This window comes from Peromyscus maniculatus, chromosome 23 (genome assembly GCF_049852395.1).
Source record: "Peromyscus maniculatus bairdii isolate BWxNUB_F1_BW_parent chromosome 23, HU_Pman_BW_mat_3.1, whole genome shotgun sequence".
In the NCBI taxonomy this organism is placed as follows: Eukaryota; Metazoa; Chordata; class Mammalia; order Rodentia; family Cricetidae; genus Peromyscus; species Peromyscus maniculatus.
Genome location: NC_134874.1, coordinates 2,229,709 through 2,247,327, shown reverse-complemented (window position 1 = coordinate 2,247,327; position 17,619 = coordinate 2,229,709). Strand labels below are relative to the sequence as shown.

The window sequence follows — 17,619 nt, the reverse complement described above, 5'->3', positions numbered from 1 at the left end:
TCTGAGTGGCTCTCTTCCTCAGTTCCCCTGGCACATGGCTAATTTAATAGCATTTAATTTAATTTTAAAATGATTTTTTTTTCCAGAAAGGCCTGTGGCCACAGAGGCCCTGGCTGTCCCCATCCTCCTGCTCTCTGTGGCTGGAGATCTATCTCGTGGCTCCAACCTGGCTCCTGGCAACACGGGCCCCTTGTAGGCCCCACGGCCTTTCATGAACATGTTGAGTTTGCTGTCTGCCCACTGGGCATAATTACCCTTCTCTTCTCCAGAGCCCCTCTTGGCCCAGCCCGGGATAGAAAGAGCACTGGAAATCCAGAGCAAGTTAGACACCGAGCCATCGCTGAGCCTGAGACAAAGGACTGCAGAAGCCAGCACGCATGGGTGTGCACAAGGACACACAGAGTGTGCACATAGGCACTCAAGCATGCACACATGCAACCCACGATGCAACTCACAAATCCACACCAGTGCAAATGTGTGTGTGTGTGCACAGCATACAAATGTGCACACGCCTAACTCACGTGACACAACTTAAAAATGCACACGTGTATGTACACATTAATACCCACACAATGTTCAGTGCACACATATATGTACACATCCATACCCACCCAATGTTCAGTGCACATGTGCAATACATGCATGAGCACACACGTGTGTAATGCACAACTGAGTGCATATATCACACCCACCTTCTTCCTCACTCTTTCAGGGCATGTGGTCTAGCCAGCAGTGTACTTTTCCTGGACAATGGAACCGGAGACTTGTCACATCGATTTGTCTCTCTTTTTTTCCCCCGTGCTGCTGATTTAAGCCCCAGTTCACAAGTCTTCATGACTTGTATTCATGTTTCAATTAATTAATTAGTTGTACTTTTTGTCTCATACTTGCCACATGGCCCCTGTGCGGACAGACACACAGCAGTGAGTCAGTCACACACCTGACTCTGTCTTCAGGAAACTGAAATGTGCTGCTGGGAGGAGAGGCAGCCACACAAGGAGACTTTGGTAGGATAGAGAATGGGAACCCCAGGAGACTTGGGGGGGCACACCCAGGAGCGTATGTGAGGATTCTGACTTTAAGCCTGAATTCTGAATGGACTCTGAGAGACATCCCGGTCCCCCCAGACTTGTCTCAGTTGTCCTCCTGCAGTTTCTGAACTCCTTTGAAAACCTGCTGGTTCTCCAGGGCACATAGCATGGATCCCTGTCCCAAGACCCCTGTGAATGGCTATGAACAAGTCCTAGTCCATGATGAAGGTTTGCTATGCTCCATTCCAGGTCTGGTCACCTGCCTTCCAAGTGTGAGTCTCCTCACTCCTTACCTTCCACAGACTTAGTTTAGATAAGCCCTGTGAACAGGGTGCTCTGAGTGGGGAATGGAAGAGCCACAACGTGGAGGGGGCCTGGGTCCTTGATAGCTCTCAGAGGAGAGCTGCCCTAGAGACTTGTCTAACCAGGAGGTTTATACTGTCCCCATGGTAATGGAGGTTCGTTACGATCAGGACCTGGGTGCCTGGCGTGATATGCTAGCTGATGTCATCTTCCTGGGTCAGGGTACCCAGTGACTACTTTCATGTAGCCAATACAGTAGTTGTAAGGGACACAATCTGGCTTGTGGGGCTTGAAATGTTTTATTATTTTCTCCTTTCTGTAACTATCCCTCAGAAGCAACTGACGGTGCCAGGAGATGCCCACACTGGTCTCCACAGACAAGTCAGCCTCCGAGCTTGGGGCACACAAAGAATTTTTGAGTAGACATCAAGACAAATGATGGCTAGTGAAGATGTTTCCTCAGCCTCTGCATGGTAGCTCTGACCCGGGTCAGACACCAATCATGATACCAGAAACAGGAGTAGGGTTTCCCACAGGTGCTCAGCCAGGAAGTGGCTGAGGAGTCCTCCAGAGAAGGTGGACAAACAACATATTACCTTGATAAAACCAGCTAATGTTAATTGAGTGCTCTCCATGGAGCAGGCACCCTTTGTATCTTCAGAGGAACCTCTGAGGAGCATGGTCAGCAGCCCCTTCCACACATGGGCCTGTGCCACAGAGACAAAAAAAAAGCTTGCCTGCTTTTTGTCCTATCAGTGAAAGGTAGGATTTGTGTTCATTAACTTAAAAATAATACTATGTATTTACCTTTTTTAGTTAGTATACAAAAATGTGTTTTTATGATCATTCTTCTATGATCACACTCTCTTGTCCTGAGTCCCCCACACTGGCCCCCTCCTGCCTCCCTGGTCTCCCTTCTGTTCTCACATAGCATACATAGATAAGCACAGATATCTGTAGTTAGCTTCCACTATGCATCTGAGAGAAGCATACAGTATCTGTCTGAGTCTGGCTTATTTAGCTTAACACGATGGTGTCCAGCTCTATCTTCCTGCAAATGACGTGGCTTCATTCTTCTTCGGGGTTGTGCGACTCCCTTCTGCACACACCATGTTTCATTTGTGTGCCTGCCTGCAGACACTGGGGTTCGAGCCGCGTGTGTCTTCTCACCTGTGACGTCAGGCCGGGTTTGGCATCCTCGCTCTGAGCCTTGACTGTCCCCGTCAGCTCTGACGAATGGAGCTGGTGTCTGGATGCTCTTTGCTTCAGCTCTGCTCTTCTCTCCCATCGCCCTGTGATCTCAAAGCCCAGGATGGTCGGCCCTTGTGTTACTTATGTACCTTGTCCACGGTCTCTTCGTTAACTCAGGGAAGGCTCTTCACACAGGCTGAGGTTCAATAATTCTCCTTAAAGTTACAGAGAAATGTATGCTTAATTATATTTGCATATGAAAAATAGGCCCTAATTAGTTTGATTGATTATTATTTTAACCCTAATGGCATTTTGAGTATCTGTCCCAACTAATAGCGACTGTATCAGCCATAAATCACTGGCTTTTTATGGCATGGTCTATTGAGCTGGCTTATGAAATACATTTTATTAATATCCTGCAATGTATTGAAACTGATACAAGTCAAACAACCGCTCATTTATTAAGCTGTTTAAATGTCAGTCTCACACAAGAGTAATAACACAGGAAACATGGACCTTGGAATCCTTCGGCAGACCACAGGCCCTCAAATATTAGTTCTCTTGGAAAATATATTCTGGAGATAAAAGTCCAATTATGTCATTTATTGCATTAAATAAATCTATATTGACTAACATAAATGTTAGGTTAGCAGATGTGTTTCCCTGCAACCTTTTAATTCCCTGGGATTGATTTCTGGGGTGCACCAGGGAAGGGGAGCTTTGGTTCCTTCGGTGGCCTTGAGGGTGAGAGTCCTGGGGAACCCAGAGCTCAGATTTCTTTACAACAAGGGCCCGGCTACTGTGTGTGTCCAAGGTTCCCAGGCTGTGGCTTCTCCTCTGAGGTGTCGCTGAGGCTGGAGTTCCAGTCAGGGCCACTTCCTATTCTCTCACAAGGACCAATGACACATGCTGGGTGCTGCTGCTCTGGGGGGCACTGTGGTGACTGGGCAGGTGAGGCCACTGCTTCTGTCGAGCTGGCAGACCAGTGGGAGACAGAGAGGGGGCCGCTGTGAGGGGACAGCATGGGCAGGGAGGAGGAGGTAAGAAGGAGAAAGGCCGGGAAGGCCTGGGCATTGCTTCTGAGCGTGGGATGCTGGGATAGATGCAGGAGGGAGGGATAGGCGGCACGGGCCAGGCCCCGGGGAGGGGCTTCTGGCTTATTCTGTAGGCCTGGCCTCAGGAGAGGCAGCTGGGCCCATCCCCCACTTAGCAAGTGTGCTATGGTGCTGTGGAGCCTGGAATTCCGACCTGGCGACTGACGGGAATCAGGAAGGAGGCAGCTGTGGTCATTAAGGGTGTGACATCAGGGAGGAGAAACATGATGCCTCAGGACTTCATGGAGGTCGAGCTGACAGGACAGACTGATAGAGTAGACGCTGGGAGAGCAGGAGATAGGAAGCAAGGACAGTCCCCATGCTGGCTCTGTTGCTGTGTGTCCTTAGGCAGCTCACAAGCCTCTCTGGTTCTCGGCTTCTCCATCTGCTGGTGGATGGAATAATGTTAGAAGAATAAAACCAAAAATTTATTTATTTGTTTGTTTATTTTTTGGTTTTTCGAGACAGGGTCTCTCCGTGTAGTCTTGGTGCCTGCCCTAGATCTTGCTCTGTAGACCAGGCTGGCCTCGAACTCAGAGATCCGCCTGCCTCTGCCTCCTGAGTGCTGGGATTAAAGGGTTGTGTCACTGCCACCCGGCTTAGTTATTTATTTTTTAAGTCTTGGCCATGCCAATGGGCAGCCGTGTTGGAAGATAGTTTTTCCAGTCTCTATACTTTATAGCCAGGGAAACTGAGGCCCAGAGAAGAGATGAGATTTGTAGATAGATGGGTGTGAGTGGCCAATCCATGGCAAACGGGAACTCTGGATCCCAGCTCCTTGCCACAGGCTGTCTTTGCCATCAGTGGAGTCCACAGGTGAGTTCCAGGAGGAGGGTGGGAGGTGAGGGGGAGGGGTGGACCCTGCAACACAGGTGAGCCCAGGAATGGTGGGGTGGGGAGTGTTGGAGTTAGAAAGTGGCAGTCAGGCGAGGGCCCAAGCTGGACCACCGTCATCGGGTTGTGCCACGTTGGGCACTTCACATGATTTCTCTGGTCCCCACCTTCCTGGGCTGTGACTGGAGGCCTTCTGCACAGGACGGGGTGGTTGTCCCATGAGCCGCCTCACTGAGTCCTGGTGCCTACCGGCCATAGCAGCTGTGCCAACCCTGCCAGCGTGCAGAGGTGGCCAGTGAGGAGGGTGGGTTGATAGAAGAACGTGGACTTTGGAGTCACGTGGGTCTGGGCTGAAACTTCGCCTCTCTGCTGGGAGAATCCAAGAGGGCTTTCTGCTTCCTGGAATCCGTGTCCCTGATTGGCAGGGTGGGGCCACGTCTAGTAGCCTGCCTCATGTACTGGGGAGGATGGAATTCATACCCAGTTGAAAGTTGTGGCACCAGATTCCAGGCAGGTACAAAGTTTCCAGAAGCTACCAGGAGTTGTGTGTGTGTGTGTGTGTGTGTGTGTGTGTGTGTGTGTGTGTGTGTGTTGGATGGTGTCTGCCATGTGGGTGGTCATGGGGTTTGTGTGTTGGAGGGGGGAGTGTTTCTAAAGGGTCACCTCCCAGGCTTGCTAACTTGCTGTGTGACCTTCTGCCAGCCTCTCAGCCTCTCTGAACCCTGCTCCCTTGTGTGCGAATCTAGGAGAGATCTACTTAAGCGCTAAGAGCTTTTCAGAGCCTTTAAAAAAAATGATTATAAAGGTCTGTGGTTAGTGAGAACCATCTGCCCCAGGCAAAGACCAGACCCTCCCCAACCTTTCAGGCAGAAATAAAACAACAAGCAGCCGGCTTTGCAAATTGCCATCTCGGAGGTCGTAAGCGCTGGTATCTGCTTTTGTATGAGGCTTGATTGAAATTCTTCTGCGATGGCGGCGTCCCCACCATCAATGCCTTAATTAGAAATGAGGACAGTCACATCGGCATAAATTAAATCAGACTAAAGATGATTAACAAAGTAAATGCAAGGAATCATTAAATTAAACCATTGTGCCAAGTCCTCTGCCTATCTATCACAAATTTGGGCTGCTAATGAGGGTCTTAATTAGTAAGTTAGGTCGAAATAATTCATGCCAGTCACTCGGAGGCAGCCCCCTTTCCCTCTCCGGCTTTTTACCGGTCTTTCTGTCTCCAGCTCCGAATGCAAATGTATCAGGCTGTGGGCAGGGACATCGCTGCTGACAAATGACATCATTCTCCCGTGATCAAATCCTCGGAGCACTGGGTGCGTTTGCTGTGATGCCCAGGGTGAAGTCCTCTTGGCCACAAGGGGCAGGATTAGTCCTCAAACAACAGAACTGCAGACTGATGAAACACGGTTCTGGATTCATCAGCTAGGGAGGCAGAAAGGTGAGTGAGGGCTGGAGACAGGAGATTTGAAGAGTCAGAGAAGGTAGAGCTGAGGACTCTGGTATCCCAGAATTCCCTCTTCTTCCTGTTGTGTTCAGCACATCTGTACACTCCCTTCTCACTGTGGAAGATGCAGAGAGGCTCAGAGAGGTGAATTGACTTGCCCAAGGTCACATAGCCACAAAGAGGCAGATCTTGACTCAGCCTCTCATGTTGCTTCCATCAGTGATGGCTGGGCACCAGGTGGGTGGAGCTGGGACGAAAGTGGGTGGAGCTTGGAGGGAGGTGGGTGGAGTCGGGCAGAAGGTGGGTGGAGCCAGGAGGCAGATGGGTGGAGCTGGTCAGCAGGTGGGTGGAGCCTGGGCGGCAGGTGGGTGGTGGACCTGGTAGGACCTCAGAAGAGAAAGTAGAGCGGAGTAGATCAGCTGGGAGAGACACTGGCTTGGCCTTATTTCCAGCAGGCTGGGCTGGGGAGACAGAGCTTTTGGGGTCAGTAGACTTGGCATGGATATCAGAATCTGCCAACTCCAAGTCCTGCGACCTCAAACCAGTGATGTCTACTCACCGAAGCTCAGTTTCCTCATCTGTAGTCTGGTGGCAGTGAATGCTGGTGTGAGATTCGTGAGGGTTCAGTGAGGTCACGTGTGAAGTATGTTATGTACCCCGTAGGTGTATAGTGACTGATTCTCCCCTTCCCAGGGGTTGCCTGGGAACTCGGCTTTTGCACTGTAATGAACCCCATGGAATTTAGTGGTTCCTTCTTCAGGATGCAGCTGGGCTGGGCTCAGCTGTGTGGCTCTTCTCACAGCGTTGACCATCAGGGCCTGGCAAGCAGGAAGGATTGACACTTGGGGTCATCTGGCTGTTGGCTGGGGTATGGGAGTGACGGTGTCCCTGTCACACAGCAGGCTGGCTAGAGTGGGCACTATTGGCTATGGGAGAGATCCACACAACCAGAGGCAGGTTCCAGGGCCCAGTGTGGCTCCAGCTGCTCTTCCTTCCTCAACTGTTCAAGTCTCCATGGCTGCTGTGACCTGGATCATGTCCCCTCCATTTTTCCCAGAGGTGTCTGTGCCCTACACCCAGGAACTTGTGCACACATTCCTTTCTATGGCAAAAGGAACTTTTTCCGTACATAACCGCTCTCAGGATAGAAGCTGATCCTAGATATAGCGTCCCCCACAGACGCAGTGGCAGGTGCCTTCCTACGTTGGATGGGTCCACAGGAGAGAAGGTCCGTGACAGCGGTGGCAGAGATCACTCGGAACACAAGTAAGGAGCCACGAGCTAAGGAAGCCAGCTCTGTGGACCTGGCGCCTTAGCCCCACGAGACTCACCCTGAACTCCAGATCACCGGAATGGGAACACGTCCGTGTCTTTTGATATCACCTACTTTGTGGAAACAAGTCATGTCCACAGGCCAGACTAAGACTCTAGTCTGAGAGGCCACACCGCGCTCTGGGAGGGAGGAGTCACAAAGCCTTGTGGCACAGAAGTAAGCACCTGGGGTGGGAGGGACCTGGGTCCTAGCTGTGAATGCTGCTCCCAGATAATTTGGGGAATGTCTTCATTAAAGATTGTAACAGCGTAGGTTGTATTTTTTTTTTTTTTTTTTTAGTCAAGGGTATGTGACAGAAAACTCACCGTTTTACTCATTTTTGGATGTTCAGTTCAGTTTCTTTAGGTGCGTGGCCAAGGTCTTGCCAGTGTTACCGATTTCCAGAACCTTCCCTTCCAGAACATTGCCCTAACCAGAAAGTCTTACCATCTGCTACCATTGCTGTGTGCCCCTGGCCTTCAGTGGCCCTGTGCTGAGCAATGAAGACATGCACCCTGGATAAGTGCATAAGAGAATGGGGAGGTGAGGTCCTTCCCTGACCGGTCCTTTCCGCGTGACCTCAGACGAGACACACAAGATGTGCGCAGCTTCTGGGAACTTCTCCACCGCGTGACCTTGACTCTGGTAGGCAGAGCCACTGGGTATTTGTGCTTTTGCATTCTGGTCTGTTTCCCTCTATACCAAGTGCTCTAGGGCCGGCCGCTTGCAGCCCTTGTGAGAGCCTTAACATCCTCCCAGCCTCACCAGGAGGCGGGAAGCTCCGAGAGCACCCAGGCCGGCTTGTGGGAGCATGCGCCACCGTGGATGAGCGAAGGACCCGGAGCCTGGACTCAGATCTGCTGGTGTCAGGGTGGGATGGTGGTCACCTTGCTCTCGTCTTCCCTGCCCCCCCCCCCCCCAGTGACAGTTACTGGCCTCCAGGTACCCACAGCCCAGCCGCAGCTCAATACGGCCGCCCCTCCCCCACCGGACACCCATTAATTTCCCACTGCCAGCCGGGCCCAACACAATCACTTTTTCATCGATTCCGCTTCAATTAATTAAAAAATCCATCCGACCACTCCACAGCTTGATGGACTTTGAGGGTTCAGAAGAAAAATAAATAAATTAGTCTTGGAACAATGGGGCGGGGGGAGGGCGCGGGGGGAGCTTAAGGAGAAGGGGGTGTGGGGAAGCCAGGGGAGGCTCCCAGCCAGGACCAGATCCCTGATGCTACATGCACTGGCTTCCCCGAGGTCTGGGGCAGAAGCAGGGGCCAGGGCTAGCGGTTGCGTTGCTGAGACAGCCCTGAACATGGCTGCCGTTCCATGAGCTTCTGCGGGTGGTTGGGGTTTCACAGGCGTTTTCTCACGGGCTCAGAAGATGAAGTTGATGTCTCTCGTCTGAGGTCACACGGCAAGGACCGGTCAGGGAAGGACCTCATCTCCCCATTCTCTTATGCACTTATCCAGGGTGCATGTCTTCGTTGCTCAGCACAGGGCCACCGAAGGCCAGGGGCGCACAGCAAGCTTGGTGATTTGCAGAGTCCGCGGGGTGTTCTCCAAGAGGGGGCGCTTGGGAGCAGAGCTCCTGGACGTTGCAGAGGGTTGGAAGACATCGTTCCTGGTCACATGCCTTGATGAGGCTTGGAGGTGTGTGTGTGTGTGTGTGTGTGTGTGTGTGTGTGTGTGTGTGTGTGTGTGTGATGTATATGGGTGTGTGTGTGTATGCGTGTATGTGTATATGTGCATATGTGTGTGTACACATGTATGTGTATGTGTATGTATTAGTACGGTGTGTACATGTGTGTGTTCTTTTTCCAGCAGTGGAAAGAAAATAAACTAAGATGGAAATTGAGATCTGATGTGGACTGGTTCTGGGAAAAACATTGGCAACAACAATAACACACATACGTGTGTGCACACATGCATGGACACACATACACACATGCACGGGCACACATACACACACACAGGTGCTCGGTTGGATAGCAATCAGAATGCACAGAACAGTAAGTGGCCCCCAGGGGTGGGGTCGCTAGCACTCACGGCTGTGCACAGGGGGTGTTTATAAGCCAGTTAAGCCCTGGCGTGAAATCAGACCAGGTGGGAGAAACCCACGTGCACTGTGAGCCTGCGCTGGCTGACCCCACAGCTGGGGTGCCCGGCCCCTGCGGATGGGACCATCCATTAGAGTGTCAAAGCTCATTATAAACGTAACGTTTGCATTCTCAACTGTGGCGTGGAGGAGGTGTCACTGCTGTCCTGGCCTCAGAAGGGGACACTGGAGCCTGCAGAGGTATGACAGGCGTTTGTGCTGAGCTGCCCAGTGGCTCTCAACCTTCCTGACGCTGCGACCCTTTCACATAGTTCCTCATGTCGTGGTGGGGTGACCCCCAACCATAAAATTATTTCGTTGCTACTTCATAACTGTGATTTTGCTGCTGTTATGGATTGTAATGTAAGTATCTGATATGCAGCCCCCGTGAAAGCGTCGTTCGACCCCTCCCAAGGGGTCGTGACCCACAGGTTGAGAACCACCACTCTAGCTGGTGTGAATGCTCACCTTGTCCTGGGATGTGCTACTTCTAGGCTTGGAGTCTGAGAGAGGGAAACAGTTGTTCCCAGGAGCACACAGAGAGCACAGTGAGGGGGAGCGGCGGGGCCTGGTTTTCTCTCTCTCTCTCTCTCTCTCTCTCTCTCTCTCTCTCTCTCTCTCTCTCTTTCTCTCCCTCTCCCCCTTCTGCCATGTGTGGTCTGGGTTATGGCCAGCAGGTAGCGAATTGTGTACCTGGGCTCTTCTACAAGCTTCCACTCCCTGGAAAGCCTCGTCTTGGGGTGCCACCCCTCCAGGGTGCAGGGAGATCAGCGGACCTCCCCTCCCCGGGAAATGGCCAGTGTGCTTTTGCCTCTGCAGCAGGATGGGTGACTGGTGTTCCCAGCCTTCAGGAATGCCCGATTGAGGCCATCTAATTTGTAGCTCATCGTCCTGATGGCCAAAGAGGCCATCTGAAACTCCCGGAGCCAGGCCAGGCAGGGGAAAGGTGAGACTCTCATGAGGTTGTGCCTTCTCGGAGCCCAGCAAGGTAAAGAAAAGCGTGAACTGAAATGGGGCAGAGGGCTGGGGACACTGGCCAGGTCTAGGGTCCTACCCCTCTCAGCTGTTCCTGCTCGTCCTCATGGTGCAGTGAGCAGGTGGTGGGGTGAGGGACATGGGGTAGTTGTGGTGGTTGGAATGTGAATGGCCCCCACAGGCTCTTCTGTTTGAACCCCTGGTTACCAGGGGAGGTGTGTGTCCTTATTGGAGGAGATACGTCACTGGGGGTGGCCTCTGAGCTTTCAAAAGCCCACGACAGGGGTGCTGCAGATATGAGTCAGCAGCAGTTTATTGCTCTTTCAGAGGACTCGGGTTTGATTCTTAGCACCCACTTGCCACCAACTATGATGCCAGTTTCAGGGGGTTCAACGGGCACACATGTGGTGGTGCACATACGTGCACACAGGCAAAACAGTCATACACACACAAAGTAAAACAAATAAATCGTCACAAAATTAGGAAAAAGCAGTTTGGTGTGATACCCAGTTTGCTGCCTCTCTGCCTCCCACGTGCGGACCCGGATGTGAGATCACAGTTACTGCTCCACCGCCATGCCTGCCTGCCTGCCTGCCGCCATGCTTCCTGCCTTCATGGTCATGGACTCTAACCCTATATAACCACGGCCCCAACAAATGCTTTCTCTTATAAGTTGCATTGCTCATGGATTTGAAAAGTAGCTAAGACAGACGTTGGCACAGAGGTCTCAAGAGCAGGGTCTAAGCCAGAGGTGCCCATGGGGGTGAAAAAGGTTTTAGTTACCTCACTATTTTATAATGGGCCCATCTGGGGCCCCTGAGCCAGCCTGGAGGCCGTGGTCCTGGAGACAGACTCCAGGGGGGCCCTCAGCCTCCTGCCAGTGTGAAGGGGTACTCCAGTAAGTCCAGCCGCGCACGAGAAGGGCCCCGATACTGTCACAGGTCAGCCAGCACTGGGATTGTGATCTTAGACCTGTGCTGGGAGGAGACATCCTGCAGAGCCTCTGTGCTCTGTGTGAGTCGGCAGGGTGGAGGTCACGGATCTCAGCCTCCTGTGAAATCAAGAGATTCAGTTAGCAGGACATGCAGGGAAGATGCTGTTTCACCAAATGCTCATTTTACTGTAAACTTTCTTACACGGAGTAGGCTTCAGAATAAGAAGTGCATCCACGCTTCTGCCGGCCTCCAGTGCTCTGTGTGCCCCGTGACCTTGCTGTGTTTCACCTGATGGCTGGACGGGCCAGTGTTTTCACACAGCGCCCTGACAGACACACGGAGGACTCTTGGTATTGGGGATGCCGCCGTGTCCTTGGCCAGCAGGATGCTTTCATTTCTGATCTTACGGGACTAGGTTTTATTTGTGCCTCTCTGTTGATGAAATGTTCTGCAGCACGCAGCTGTGCATCCAGTGGAGATAAGACATTGCACATATCCAGCCACACTGGCTCCCCTCAAGGTAGGCTCCCCACTGCACAGATAGGGAGACCAAGGCTCCCAGTAGGTCTGCCACTGGCCCAGGTGACACTCGGGGGTGGGGTGGGGATCAGAACCAGGCCCCGGGTGGCAGAGTCTGTTTTCTTCGTCACTTTTGTTCAGGCTTGCGGATCAGTGCCAGCCAATAAGAAGGCCACACGAGCCACGCATGTGACACAGACCTCCTAATACTGTCGTTCAAAAAAAGGAAAAGGAAAGGAACGGGAAGCTCATTTAATATACTTTTAGTTTGACCAGCCCACAGGGTATTCAACTTAACGGGACCCGGCATGAGTGATGACCATGAGGCTTCTAACCGTCAGGACTCAGTTCTGCCTTCTGCCACACGGTGCCCAAACACTGAACTCAGGCCATCGGACTCCGCAGCCAGTGTCTCCACCACCGAGCCGCCTCACCCGCTTGGCCTTTGACCTTTGTTTTCATTCTGAGGCGACTTCACATTTACGGAGGGCTCCTGAGCCAGGCGAGCATCCTCCCCATGCACGAGGGCTCCGGATGCCTCGCGGCTGCCAAGTCTGGCCTCACGGCTTCAGGAAGAACGCACACACGGAGTCAAATGGGAGAGTAACCGCCACCTTCTCACCCTCTGGGTGTCTTTCCTGCCTCCTCCACAGGGCTCCAGGTCACTGGAAGGACATTTACTCCGCCTTTCGATGAGCCCTGGGGATGTGGGATGTGAACTGTGTTGTGATGGATCACTCTACCCTTGGAGGGAACCGTGGCCATCTCCATGCTGGAAGTGGAGAGACTGAGGCTGGGGAGGGGATGCACTATCCTAAATCACAGAGAGAGTGTGCATGATGCAGCCGGGAGGTGAACCCAGGTCCTCTGTTCATCTCAGTCATTTCTCCTCCCCGTTCCCAGCAGCAGAGCCCATGAACTCACACGGCCCCTTCCATACTCTGCAGTTGGCTGATTTATTTATTCAGTGTCACTGACTTGCATGAACTCATAAGCATGCAAAGATACCTGCTAAGTGTTCGGAGGAGGAGTCGAGGAGGAATGCTGAAGCTCAGGTGAGTGTGGGAGCCCGTTCTCAGGTTCCTCGTGGCTTTACCCAGCAGGTCCGCATAGAGAGGATGATTAGGACCACGGGCCTGAGTGCAGGTGTCTGAGATGGTCTGCACTTGGCTGTGCTGGGGGAGGAGGTCTTTTGCTCCACCCCTTGGCGTCTCTATAAAAACCCTGGGGCAGCGACAGGGCTCGTTGGGAAAGGTTCCAGGCCCTCTCGAGGCTGTCCTGTATTTTCTATCCGGTTATCTTCACAGTCTAAATCCTTCCATCTAATATGTCCTGCTGCTCGCACTCAAGAAAACTCTGGGGAGCTGTGGGGTTGTTGGTAAACTCCCCGCAGGTGAAGCCCTGTGTCCTCCAGGTAGCCTTCCCAGGTCTCTCCCCCTCCAGATGGTAAGCATGGGTGGTAAGAGTGTTGGGTTCTGCCATGCAGGATTTAAATTCTAGACCCATGTTTTACCTGTTCTGCATTCTTGACATCTCATTTCACTTTCTCCCAATGAACGAGGGGCAGAGTGATTGTGATCCACCACCCCCCATGACTGTGCAGAGAGCACCTGCACTTTATGGGTGGGAGGAACCTGGCACAGGTTACCTGGGTCAGAAGCGTCCAGAAATGAGCCTGGCCCATCTTTCCAGACCCCTCAAATCGGGCGCTCTGAAAGTTTCCTCCCGATGCCCGGGCACGTCCGCTCTGACTCTGGTGGCTTTATTTCTAGCTCGAGAGCGTCAGGGACAAAGCCAGCCCTCTTAGTTGCAGCACTGTTAATAAATTATGGGGAACCGGGGACATTTTAATACAAAACCGAGAACCGCGAGCACAAAGCAGCTTGGGGAGAGCGCCCCTCCTATTCCCCTGGTACTCAGAGCTGAGAGGCCTCCTCGGGGGATTTATATCAAGTGGAATATTTAAGGGTAAGGAGCAGAGGTCCTTTTGGCGCGCTCTGTTCAGGGACGTCACCTCGCGCTGTCTTGAACGAGGATGAGTGACATGAGAGGCTGAGCACAGAGAAGTGGGAGAATCTGCCAAGAATCGTCAATTATGCAAAAAAAAAAATTGCTTGTCCAAAAGAGTGATGTGTCTGGCTTTCTTCCCCAGATGGAGTTCAGTATTCTGGCCCAGGCCTTCCCAGACTGAGATTTTTCTAGAGGCACCGGGTGGCGTATGACTCTCCCATCTCATGTGTGATCATATGCTGGTTGTGCTGAGGGTGACCTTCCTCCTGCTTCAGCAGAGGCGGCTTTTAGATGTGTGCTGTGTTATTCCAGGCTACAGGTTATTCCCAGCACCATACCCGGGAGAGATCTCTGTAGAGTGAATGTAGCAGCCACCGCGGCCTGCTGTCGGCTCTCAGGCAGCAGCTCCATGGGAGGGGCACTTAAACGTGGTGATGTATCGTGTACCCTAATAAAGTTGTGTGAGGACCAGAGGACAGAGCCAGCCACTAGAATAGACATGGAGGTCAGTCAGTGGTGGCACACACCTTTAATTCTTTAATTGGGAGGCAGAGATCCGTCTGGATCTCTGTGAGTTCAAGGCCACACCAGAAACAGAGCCAGGCAGTGGTGGCACACACATTTAATCCCAGGACTGGGAAGCACACTCGCCTCTAATCCCAGGAAGTGACAGCTGAGCAGAGAAAGATACATAAGGCGGGCGAGGAGACAGGAACTAAAGCAGTTCAGCTGAGACCCTTTCGTGTGAAGACTCAGAGGATTTCAGTCAGAGGATTTTTGGGGTGGGTGAGGTGATAGGTGGTGGCTGTGGCTTGCTCTGCTTCTCTGATCTTTCAGCTTTCACCCCAGTATCTGGTACTCAGGGTTTTATTATTATTATTATTATTATTATTATTATTAGACCATCTAAGAAGACCACTTCAACCCTTGCTTATCTGCTAATAGTTCTGGTCTGGACTGGGCTCGGCTGGTCCTCTGTGGTTTTATTCAGGCAAGCTGATGGGTTCATCAGCCCCGGCTTCTTCAGAGTGGTCTCACTCGGGTTCTGTGGTTGGTTGGTTAGCTACTGTCAGGAGTTAACAGAAGTCACTGGGCTCGAGGCCTTGTGCCCTTCAGTGGGCTAGCCTAGGCTTTCCTGCCTGAGGATCGGTGAGATTCTAGAAGAAAAACCTGAAAAGAATTCAGGTCTTTAAGGAGTAGGCTCATGACATCACTCTTAACACATTCTGCTCTTGGATGGGCAGCGCAGACTGGAGGGGTGAGAGACCGTTCCAGTGCAACGTGTGATGTGCAGGGTCCATGCAGGTGCAAGGTGAGTTTGCAATGTGTCTATCACAATAGATGAGTAAAAGTAATTAGTCCTCCCCTGGGAGCTGGTATCGGAGGGGACTGGGGAAGAACTCATATCCTGAGGGGAAATGGATGATTTATGAGGGCTGAGGGTGGGGCTCAGTGATAGGGCATGTGCTTAGCACGCTTAAGGCCCTGGAGCCATCTACAGCACCCCAAACACACCTTGATAAAACAGATAGCTGTTTGGGGGTACCCAGACACCCAGCACTTCGGGGGAGGGGGGAGTAAGTGGGCTTCCTGAAGGCTACTTCTGACCCACACCTTGATAATGGGATGGGTTGCACATGATAAAGGAAGTGCTAAATCCGTGGGGGCTGTGGAGAAGGACACAGCGAGAGTCAGAGGTGTGGGAGGAGGTGTCTGTCGTGACAGTTGAGGTGGATGCCAGGTGACCCAAAGGCAGGACCTGGGTTTGGGGGCGGGTGGTAGAGCAACGCTGTGACCCCTGCAACTCGGCATCTGTGAAACTGTCACGGCTCTCTCAGGTCACTTGTATGTCCTCTGTCTTCGCACCCTCGGGCCCCAGGCACCCCCGTGATGGCAAGTCCCATCAGGGCCGCTTCTGCATCCTTTCAGTTTTTAGTTCCTTAGACTCTGTGGCTTGCCGGCCATGATGCATGTATAGACTGTTTTTGTAGAACCAGAGGCGGGTCAGCTTGCTTCGGACCCTGAGCAACCCACAGCATGTTAGGGTGTTATACCATAGCCAGTCCCTGACTCTATGTCCTGAGCACCTGCCCTGGGGCTAGGCAGGACCCTAGGTGGGTGCTAGTGGCTGGAGTGACTTAAGGACACCTGTAGATGGTGTTGAGATCTTCCACCTGGGTTCTGGCAGCCATGCAGAGGGGTACAGCCCACCCCTACACATTCCCACCCGCTAGACTTTCAAAACCACAAGGGAAATGCCTGTCTGTAAACAGAGCCCTGGGGACTAAAGTGGTCAAGATGTCCAGCTGGGGCCCAGGGTGCCAACACCTCACCCTGCTCTCCCCTGGGTGCCATCAAGCTTCTCCCCGAAACTCCTAGTCCAGCCCTGGTTAAAATGTGATCCCTTTTATTTGTGTAATGGAGACGAAGTTCCCGGGTCTTCCGGGGGCATCAATCCAGAGATTTATTAAGCAATTTAAAATACTATTGTCTCTCACTTCAGGGTGAGATTGAGGGGTGTTGTTGCAGGAGTCAAGGCGGAGCGGCAGCCTCCGAGCCGGGAGGGGTCTGTACCTGGGACTCAATAGATATTCATGAACGTTCCCGTATTTAGTGCGGGAAATAACTTAATACCGACAGTGCGATGGAATAATAGCCATTTCCTGGCTGACTTGCAGGCCTCAGAAAATGAGATTGCGGCAGCTTCATTTTTCTTGTCTTTTCCCGGGTGCGCTCGCTGCCAGCGCGGGCAGTGGATTCTCTCTGCATTTCCAATGAGCTGGGCTGCAGCCCCCACCTGCTGCCACCATCCCAGGCCACACAGCTCATTGTTAGCCCTTGCCTGCTGTGACCTTGGCCCGGTCTCCCTTGCATGGCACCCTGTACCCTGTTTCCTGGGCCATGTCAAGACTGGAGGGGGGCTTAGCAGGCTACACACCTGCTATGTTTCAATGTTCATTAAGTCATCCCCTCATTTATTCATTCACCCATCACTTATTTATTCTTTGTCATTCATTCATTCATTCACTTATCATTTGTTCACACACTCAGTCCCTCATGCACTCGCTCATTCATTAATTCCTTCATCCACTTGTTCACTTATATGACAGTTCACCACAAGTCTTGCTGCCAGGCACTGGAAGCTGAAGGTACAGACAGTGCACAGACAAGGTGCAATCGATCTCAAGTGGCTCTCACAAGTAGGGATGGTTTGGGACCGGCCCCTCTTGATTTCTCAAGCGGACCCCACCACAGGCACCATGGGCTCCTCTCCTTTGGATTCCGTAGGTGAGAACATGGAGGTCTGTTGTGTGAACTGACACCCCCTCACACACATCTGGGATCGCAGGGGTGGCCTGCCTCACACTCCTGCAGGATGTCCACCATCCACCGAGGCTGGAGTGGAGAAGGAAGAAGGCACAGGCTTGTGAAATGGCCTCATGCTGACCCGAGAGATGCTGTTCTGGAAGGTGGGGATGGCTTGGAGCAGGGGTGTGTAGGGAAGGGTACTGAGAAAGAGGAGGGGACGGACCCTGGGGGACTGGACTTAACCTGTGGGCAGAGGGGGCTGATGAATTTTAGCCAGGGATGTGAATCTGTTCGGGACATATCCCTTAGCCCACCAGACCATCTCATCCTTCACAGCCCTGTCCTGGGGGCAGCCCTGCCCAGGACCACAGCCGTAGGGTCTCATGCCCTTTGGCTGGAGCTCAGCTAGTAAGATGAGTGCGTGGGAGAGGAAAAGCATGGGGCGGAAGGTCATCAAGGTGGGCAGCTCCCACCCCATGGTGTCCTTCCGGGTCAGGGGGACCTTTCCCCTTCTTCCGCAGTGTGGAGGCAGCTGAGCAGTTGCTGCAGGCTG

The 17,619-nt window shown here is 52.5% G+C and overlaps 1 long non-coding RNA gene across 1 annotated transcript; it reads right to left on the bottom strand.

The window, feature by feature from the left end:
• Positions 1 to 1,616: 1,616 nt before the first annotated feature.
• LOC121825369 (uncharacterized) lies at positions 1,617 to 7,674 on the bottom strand. Its single transcript, XR_006067566.2, has 3 exons — positions 4,621 to 7,674; positions 3,774 to 4,004; positions 1,617 to 2,740 (listed from the first exon to the last, which is right to left on the bottom strand). It is a non-coding gene; the product is annotated as an uncharacterized LOC121825369 (long non-coding RNA).
• Between the last annotated feature and the right edge of the window lie 9,945 nt (positions 7,675 to 17,619).